This window comes from Oncorhynchus tshawytscha, linkage group LG11, assembly GCF_018296145.1.
Source record: "Oncorhynchus tshawytscha isolate Ot180627B linkage group LG11, Otsh_v2.0, whole genome shotgun sequence".
NCBI lineage: Eukaryota > Metazoa > Chordata > Actinopteri > Salmoniformes > Salmonidae > Oncorhynchus > Oncorhynchus tshawytscha.
Window position 1 is genome coordinate 20,584,707 of NC_056439.1, and position 10,497 is coordinate 20,595,203.

Below are 10,497 nucleotides of genomic sequence, written 5' to 3' on the forward strand. Positions count from 1 at the left end.
GTAGAAACCCAATTTGTTTAAGCAAGTCAGCCATATCAGCTATGTTTTTTTTAAGGCAGTAGATGAGGCTGAATTAACTGTCTCGCTGCCAGACAATGCTCAGCTGATAGCAGAGCTCTGCTGTTGGGACAGCTTTATGTAGCCCTTAACAGTTTGTGGGCACAGTTTGTCACCGTTATAGTGCAATGAATCGATTGTTTAGTGTTTTGTTGTGTAGTGGCTTTGCTGGCATGCATCTAAAAAAAAATGTGGTGTGTTTGCCCCACCAAGATTTTCATGATAAAATCGCTATTGAACCATACCAGAATAATAATTTCAGAATTTGAAAATCCTTGGCTAATGTTGTTTACGTCTTAGGACACAAGTCCATGAAACATTCAGCATTCAGAAACCATGTGAGGTGTCAGGTATTATCCCCCTTCTACTCTCTGCTACTGTTCTTACTCATTCACAACATTGGAAAGGGAAACGATTGTGGTGGGTGCTAGAGCTCCGACTGTGAAAGATGGAGCTGATTGATAAGCCTTGAAGCCTGAAAGCATTTTCTCGTTGTGCCATTAAATCCGCTTCCTCTTTCTCTCTCTGATTGGGAGAGCAATTTCTTTTAAAAGGGCATACTAAGATAGGAGCAGAAATATATAATTTTAAGAGAAGAGGTTGTCCAAAACGGTGCTTTTATAAATGATGTACAAAAGCTGAAGAACATACCTGTATCCAGGTACTTTTATGTCATTTTGAAGAGAAAAATGAACAATTGGAAGCAATAGGCGCAAATCTCGCTGACAATTAAAACTTTGATGTTTAATTCAATCTAGTTTGAGTTAAAAACATTACATTTTGGTTGTTAATGGACTTTATTTTGTATGAGTAAAATTAGAAAAAAAATAAGAAAATGAATACTGTGTATAAAGCAGTTTGGAATATCTTTGAATGGAGATATGGTTAAGGCCTATGAGTAGATGACATTGCATGACTAAACATAAAACACATCAGAAGTACATTGACAGGTATTACCAAGCGTCTTATTTCGTTCTGAGGCGTTCTAGTCAAATCCTAGAAGAGAGGGTTGAAGGCTGGCAGTGACTGTGTCCCCTATTACTCTCCCAAATCTCGACGAGTTCGAGGGTGTGTCCCCATTGGATGGTCAGTGATGAGATCTTACTCTCCTTCTCATTCCTCAAATCCTCATTTCTCACAACAAACAGCATCCCTACCCTAAACCTGCTCCGCTGCTGTTTTCAACACAATGCATCACAGCGCACAGCTTGAATGCATTTGTGCACTGACATGCACCGACTCAGCTGAAATGACATTAGGCAGCTGCATGTCTATATTTCAGAGCAGGACCAGCCTAGCTTGTCTCAGATAGCTGTACCATTGTGCACATTATTAACATTTGAAAAGGGCATGCTCTCGAGAAACTAAGAGCAATACAAGAGGGACATTCCCTGAAGGACTGTAAGAGTGATTTAGGGCAGAGTAGACACTTTTCGTGGGAGGTTACAGATTGGAATGCCGTCAGCCCCCTTTCTTTGGTCAGCAGGGATTAGTATACTGGATATCAGCAGATTAAAATCAGGAGATGTGCAGACAGACAAATAGATATTCACTCAAGAACCAGGTACACTCAATATCTCAGACAACAGTGGAATGAAGATGTTTGAGCTTGTTTGAGGTGATGATGATAGTACAGTGTCCCTATTAGTACAGTGTCCATATTAGGACTGCCTCAGTCTCAGCAGGACTTCTGATGCTATCCTAATATGGACATCATGTCATAGTGGAAATAGTAGGACTTAACCTTAGAATTGTGTTCTACATTTGCTGCTCACCCATATTGATATACTGTATATCTACACTATATATACAAAAGTATGTGGACACCCCTGCAAATGAGTGGATTCAGCTATTTCAGCCACACCTGTTGCTTACAGGTGTATAAAATTGAGCACACCGCCATGCAATCTCCATAGACAAACATCGACAGTAGAATGACATACTGAAGACCTCAGTGACTTTCAATGTTGCACCGTCATAGGATGCCACCTTTACAAAACGTCCGGTCGTCAAAACTTTATAGATGGCACTAGCATTGGGGCAGGTAGCGTTCTCCTGGCAAATTGTTTTATTTTAAAAAATATCAATGTATTTTTTATATTTTTTATAAGTACTGTTTTTGTGAAGTAGAAATGTCTAGGAGCAACTACGGTTCAGCCTTGAAGTAGTAGGCCACACAAGCTCACAGAACGGGACCGGCGAGTGCTGAAGCGCGTAGTGAGTAAAAATCGTCTGTCCTCAGTTTCAACACTCACTACCGAGTTCCAAACTGCCTCTGGAAGCAACGTCAGCACAAGAACTGTTTGTCGGGAGCTTCACAAAATTGGCTTCCATGGCCGAGCAGCAGTACACAAGCCTAACATCACCATGCACAATGCCAAGTGTCAGCTGGAGTGGTGTAAAGCTCACCGCCATTGGACGCTGGAGCAGTGGAAACGCGTTCTCTGGAGTCCTGAATCATTCTTCACCATCTGGCAGTCCAATGGACAAATCTGGGTTTGATGGATGCCAGGAGAATGCTACCTGCCCCAATACTAGTGGCAGTTTTGTGGAGGAGGAATAATGGTCTGGGGATGTTTTTCATGGTTCGGGCTAGACCCCTTAGTTCCAGTGAAGGGAAATCTTAACGCTACAGCATACAACAACATTCTAGACAATTCTGTTCTCACCCAGCAATGTTATAGCAGCAAAGGGGCGACCAGCCCCATATTAGAGCCCATGATTTTGAAATTAGATATTCGACGAGCAGATGTCCAATATTTTTGGTCATATAGTGTACTTGACACAGATGTTGAAAATGATTAGTTAGGTGACATTGAGGTGACAAATTGAATTGTAGGCTACTGAGTTAAAAAACAAAAAAAAGATGTTCAGTCTCTTACCAATAGTCCTTCTAGAGATAAAAGAGTATATTGGCGCATAGTTAGGACACAGGTACAATCATCATACATCATCAAGCATTACAGGTACTAAAATAAACAACTCTAAGAGAAAAACATATTTCATATAAACATCAGATGATATATTTCACAAAGAATACCCTGTGGCTTCATGCCTGGGCTCAGAGTTATCATGTATAGCTCACCACTGTCTGTTTGTGTGTGTGTGTGTGTGGTTAATCATGTACAGCTCATCACTCTGCATGTCTGTCGTGCCAGGGACACAGTCGTCACACGAGTTGTTTCCCATACCCCGTACTTCCCTGAGGGAACAGACAATCAGCTGACAACACACTGCCTTCCACCGCCCCCGGGTTCTGTCACACACACACACACACACTCCTACACACATCCCTCATCCACTATCAGACACAGTGTCATTCCATCACTCAGTTAGCCCCAATGACTGTTCCCTCTTTTCTCCAGCAGTCAATGCTGAAGCTTCCTATGCCAGAGGAGGCTGGTGTAGGGAGGATGGCTAATAATAGTGGATGAAATGGAGTGAATGGAATTGTATCAAACACATGGAAACCATGTATTTGATAACATTCCATTCCAGCCGTTACAATGAGCCAGTCATCTGACTTAAACTGCCACCAGCAACAACTGGAAGTCTAGCTAACTGTATGCTGGCTGAACAAAGCAGAGCTGTGTCTTGTCTGAGAACCTATACAATGGTATTCCCTGACACTCACAGCACTCTATTCTTCAGCAGTCGATACAGAAGCTACTTTAGCTACCTGTATGCTGGTATGCTTGTCTGAGACCCTACACACACCACAGTGGTATTTCTCTGCTGTTTGTGAGACCCCAAATGCCTTCACCAGTATTCCCCAGAGTATGTGCCGATGGCAGTGGAAGGGAGGAGTGGTTATACATATCAGGGCCTAACCATCGGGTTAAATGCCCCTGGCGCGACGTGAGCACAGTGACTGATTGGCTGCCCTCAACAATAAGCAATGTGACTGACAGAAAGGAATGTACTTTCTAATGTTAAATTACTTAAAAGTAATCTGAGTAATATGCATAATTTTGATGTACACAAAGAAGCACTGTAAAACAACAGGTTTTGTCCCTGAGAAGGTCTTCCAAAAGACTGAGTGAAGTGTTCACATTTTTGTTTCAAATGTTCCTATTTCGAGCTACTCATCAGCTTGTAGCTATATAGGGTCGTGCGCATGTCTCCTATGAAGGTATTGGAAGTACAGTATATTAACATTTTATGCACCACAACACTGCAGTAAACATACAGAATGACAACTGTGGAATATACTTTGATGTATATTCATCTGATATCACTTCATGTCATGTCTCCCTTACCAATCTTGAATAAATGTGACACAGCTACCTACCAGTCACAATGGGTTGAATGTTTTACAGAAAAGTTGAAGTCATCAAAATCACATCCCTGTTGATGTTATAAAACACCTTCCTAATATTTACTTAGACCCCCCTTCTACCCTCAGAACAGCATCAAATCGTTGAGGCATGGACTCTACAAGTTATCGAAAGTGTTCCACAGGGATGCTGACCCATGTTGACTCCAATTCTTCCCACAGTTGTGTCATGTTGACTGGATGTCCTTTGGTTGGTGGACCATTCTTGACACACACGGTAAACGGTTGAGTGTGAAAAACCCTGCAGTGTGGCAGTTCTTGACACACGCAAACCGGTGCGCCTGGCACCTACTACCATGCCCTGTTCAAAGGCACTTAAATCTTTTGTCTTGCCCATTCACCCTCTAAATGGCACACATGCACAATCCATGTCTCAGTTGTCTCAAGGCTTAAAAATCCTTCTTTAACATGTCTCCTCCCCTTCATATGCACTGATTGAAGTGGATTTAACAGGCGACATCAATAAGGAATCATAGCTTTCACCAGGAATCCCCTATGTCATGGAAAGATGGTGTTCCTAATGTTTGTATACGTATTTGACAGTTGCTCACAACCACTGCAGACTGTGCCTCGATCACTTTCCTTCTTCCTATACCTGCCATTTTGAAAATGTCACAGAATGCAAATGATTTAACTTACTGGTGTTAAACCTTTCTGTCTGCATTTAGAGGTTGCATGTGTACATGATGAGAAGGTTTGGTTGTGTAGTTTGTTCAATTCATTCTCACTTTACAACATACAATGCATTTATGCTGGGTTTTTTCAAGCGGTGTAATTTTAATTCTGATTGTGGTCTCTGCAGTCCAATAGAGGACAGTTTAAAATCTAAATCTTTTGTCTGGAGGCACCACCCAATTTAAATTCCTTTCAAGTGACTGCCACTCTAATTGTTCTTAATATGCACATTTAGAATATAAATAGTTACACAATCAAAGCCTCCAGACAGTAGGTGTATGACATTTGGCACACCAAGGTATAAGAAAAAACATAATTTTTGTGTGTCAGAATATTAGAAAATAAATTCATAAAATGTCAAAATAAAATTCTTATCAATCTGTGTGTGTGTGTGTGTGTGTCCAACTTGTGTTCAATTGAAAAGTTTCCATACTAGCAATATGTTGTAAGATGAGGATGATACTGAGAGAATCAAGTTACCAGTAAGACAGCGATTCAAGTTTTGTATTACCATTGGACAACACTGACATCAAGTGGCAGGTTGCTATGGTTGCATAAGACTGACATCGAGACCGGTAAAACTTCCCATCTATTGACTGAACTGCTTTTACTATTCCTCAGCTTGATGCTGACCACTGTTACTTCATTCAATACAAGGATAAGGCAGGGAGAAGTGAATGAAGTTAACATGTTTAGCAGATAGATCATTTGGCAATGATACAGAAAAAAGACAACACAAAAAAATACATTCAAAATTACATTAAAGTTCTACTCAAGTCTCATTTTCAGCTCATGTATCTCCTGATTTACTTAACAGAAGGTGCATCTCAATAGATGACCTGGGTGTCCTCTGACATGGCACAAGTGTGTGTGTGTGGGGGGGGCTTTCCTATTTTGTTCTCTATTTCTCCTCATATTGTTCCTCAAGTATGATGAGATCAGAGGGCACCATCAGGCCAGCTCAATGATTGGCATACTCCATAATGTTTGCACTTGTGTCTAAAAAAAACACTATTTTGCTCAAAACATATTTTTTAATAAGTGATAAGCAGTAATTAATTGTTTTATGATGTGTTGTTACAGCATTCAACCCACATAACGAATAGTCCGTTTCATGATAAAACATTATCGAAACCGAAAACCACTATTATTTTAATTGTCCAACCGAAAACCTAACTACCCTCAAAAAGCACTAATACCAATAATAATAATAAAAATAATAAAAATAACCAATAATAATACCAATAATACCACTAATACCAATGAGATGCACCAAAGGGCAGAGGGCGCTATTGAAAGGGAGAAAGCAATCATTTTGAAAGAGACAATTCATTCAGCCTTGTTTATTGCCTTTCTGAAAAACATAGCTCATATGGCTGACCATATCTCCCTGGAATATTACATCATTTATACAGCAGCATATAAGACATTTTTGGACTCACCTTGTTTTGTGCGGCTGTCCTCCGTTGGCAAATTTGCCATCAAAGGAAAAGTTTACAATTCCGAGTTGTATTTTCCCGTATTTTCCCAGTCTGACTTCCCAGTTGCAATCCTTGTGGTTAGCCACTGTCACCAATTCCTTCCAAACAACTCATTGTTGAATTTGCGATTTCCAACTTGTTGTGTAATGTTTGTCCAATGGCCGATGAGCACCGATACGTTTTATCTATAATTTCTCTTCATTATTTCTCTTCATGTGACAAGGATTAAAAAGGATTTGCCAGTAGACTGTCTACTTGGTTTATCATGATGACTGCTTGCTAAGATTTTGAAAGTAAGATGTTGACCAGTCCAATCAAAGCTATTGTAGGTATAACATGATTTGACGTAATTTTATCTGTGGCCAATGACCTTGAGCCTTCTTGGAAGGGCACTTCTAATGTACCTCTATGGCAGCACCCAAAGGGCTCACATTATTGGTGTCTACCCTTACTAAAGGCAGGTGATGTAGTGTCCCCATGAGTGACAGAACACTGAGCCAATCACGGTGCAATGCTGAGTCAGTCACGGTGCAATGCTCCTCCTTTCTCCTGGCCTGTCCCACCATCACAGAAAGCACTGACCTAGGCTGAAACACCTGCATTTTGGAGCTGCCTGTTTGTATGCGGCTTTATTAATTGAATGATAAAACATTTTTTTTACATTGTTTGCAAACTGATATGTGACACGTATTAATGCCAAAATATCATGCAAAACAGCAAGTCCCCCCCCCCCAAAAAAAATGTTGGGGCTCTGCCCCACCTGCCCTGATTGACGGGTCGCCACTGAATTTATTCCATCCTAGCCAAATTTCCTCATCCGCTTGCGTGCGCCTCCCCTATACCAAGGTGTTTTGGTAATTCCCTTATGCACTACGCTTTCCTTGTGTGCTAACTTTTACTATACCACAGGTCAGTAAAATCTACCAGTCTAAAGGTTTATCCTGCCCTCTAACCACCATTCATATCGACAATAGTGGTAGGTGGATCGTTTGTCCAGATCTGTAACAGGCTAACAAACAATAATTTCACACGTTCAAAGTTGCATTATTTTTTTTATATGAATCAACAAGAAATAGGAATAGCTGACAGGCAGCAGAGAGGCCAGGTGCATCATTGTGCATGAAAGAACAGTGAAGACATGAGACACAATCTCCACTATTGATCTTGTTTATGGACAATACAAGTATCCTACCCAGATTATTTTACAACACCACAACGCAATGAATTATTGCATTATTGTTTTAAAATGAGTACAACATTCTACTCTCGGCTGCAGTGAAAATGTCATTTGAATAATGACGCAAAATCCAAGTGATATTGAATGTTTTTATTCGATTTGGATCAGTTGTAGGTTTACTCTCAACAGTTTATAAGGTCTAGAATGCTAGCATGGAGGAGGAGGTATGATGGCGTAGGGGTGCTTTGCTGGTGACACTGTCTGTGATTTAATGAGAATTCAAGGCACACTTAACCAGCATGGCTACCACAGCAATCTGCAGTGATACGCCATCCCATCTTGTTTGCGTTTAGTGGGACTATCATTTGTTTTTCAACAGGACAGTGACCCAACACACCTCCAGGGTGGTAAGGGCTATTTGACCAAGAAGGAGAGTGATGGAGTGCTGCATCGGATTACCTGGCCACCACAATCAACTGACCTCAGCCCTATTGAGATGGTTTGGGATGAGTTGGACCTCAGAGTGAGCCAACAAGTGCTCAGCATATGTGGGAACTCCTTCAAGACTGTTGGAAAAGTATTCCAGGTGAAGCTGGTTGAGAGAATGCCAAGAGCGTGCAAAGCTGTCATCAAGGCAAAGCGTGGCTACTTTGAAGAATCTCAAATATAAAATATATTTAGATTTGTTTAGCACTTTTCTGGTTACTATATGAGTCCATATGTGTAATTTCATTGTTTTGATGTGTTTACTATTATTCTACAATGTAGAAAATAAAGAAAACCCCTTTCAATGAGTAGGTGAGTCCAAACCTTTGACTGGTACTGTAAATGTGGCATATTTGACCAATATCCCTCATTTATTCATGGTGCTGGCTGCACCAAGTCGTTTTGGATGCATATGTATGTCCGGTAAATTTCTCAGATGTCCGGTAAATTAAAATCTTCCCGGTCACGTTATTATCGGCGTCAAATGTTCCTAAAGGAAACCCTGAAATGTGCACGTTGTTTTTCTGCAGATTTTTTAATATTCGCATAAAAATCTGTTTGCCAATTGGATGGAAACCTATAGACACCCTGAAGACTCTGGCAAGTGTGCAAGTCCAGTGTCACTTTGATTATGCCTGCACATCATGATTCACCAGCAACCCCAAACATCTAAAGAATAAGCTAGACTATATTTTACCAGTATTTTACCAATGTTCCAGCCAGAGAATAATTACTTTTCTCCCAGGTAACCCGGTATTTCCCGCCAACACTGGAAGTGTCATTCTAAAACATTCAGTATAAAGCATATTCATATGCCTGGATTTGATTAGAGCTTTGATTGGCATAAAAATGATGCTACCTGAGCCCGATGAGCAATACATTAAGCACATTTTATGAGCCCAAGCCCAAATGATTGGGCGGTTATCCAATACATAGCCTATGATATAGGCTACCACACATTATACAGATGGAGATGTGTAAATTAGACGCGCAGTTCTTACATTACTGTAGCATATGCTGCAGCAAATGTAGGGGACACAATGGAAATAAGTCCCCGACTTATGTACTGTACACTATAATTATTTGTGTATGTGCACCATATATACAAAAGTATGTGGACACCCCTTCAAATGAGTGGATTCGGCTATTTCAGCCACATCCGTTGCTGACAGGTGTGTAAAATTGAGCACACAGCCACCCAATCTCCATAGACAAACATTGGCAGTAGAATTGCCTTACTGAAGAGCTCAGTGACTTTCAACATGGCACTGTCATAGGATGCCACCTTTCCAACAAGTCAGTTCCTCAAATTTCTGTCCTGCTAGTGCTGCCCCGATCAACTGAAAGTGCTGTTATTGTGAAGTGAAACCGTCTCGGAGCAACAACGGCTCAGTTGCGAAGTGGTAGGCCACACAAGCTCACAGGAAGCGCATAAAAATCGTCTGACCTCGGTTGCAACACTCACTGCCGAGTTCCAAACTGCCTCCGGAAGCAACGTCAGCACAAGAACTGTTCGTCGGGAGCGTCATGAAATGAGTTTCAATTGCCGAAAAGCCACACACAAGCCTGAGATCACCGTGTGCAATGCCAAGCTTTGGCTGGAGTGGTTTAAAGCTTGCCTCCATTGGACTCTGGAGCAGTGGAAACGCAGTTCAACGAAGTCCCTCAGAGGAATGTGGGTTTGGCAGATGCCAGGAAAACACTACCTGCCCCAATACATAGTGTGAACTGTAAAGTTTGGAGGAGGAAAAATTATCTGGGGCTGTTCTTCATGGTTTGGTCTAGGGGAATTCTTAACACTACAATTACATTCTAAAATATTTTGTGGAAACAGTTTGCTGTTGTAACTTTCCTGTTTCAGCATGACAATGCCCCCGTGCACAAAGCGAGGTCCATACGTAAATGGTTTGTTGAGATCGGTGTGGAGAACTTGACTCGCTTGCACAGAGCCCTGACCTCAACCCCATCAAACACCTTTGAGATGAATTGGAATGCAGACTGCGAGCCAGGCCTAATCACCTAACATCAGTACCCGAACTCACTAATGCTCTTGTGGCTGAATGGAAGCAAGTCCCTGCAGCAATGGTACAATTTAGTGGACAGCCTTCCCAGGCTAATAGCAAAGGGGGAACCGTATTAATGCCCATGAATTTGGTATGAGATGATCGACGAGCAGGTGTCCACACACTTTGTCATGTAGTGTATGTATTTTAACTGACAAATAAAATCAATCAATCAATCCAAACGCAGCATCATATGCGCTGTGCGCAGTAACCTGGGGAGGA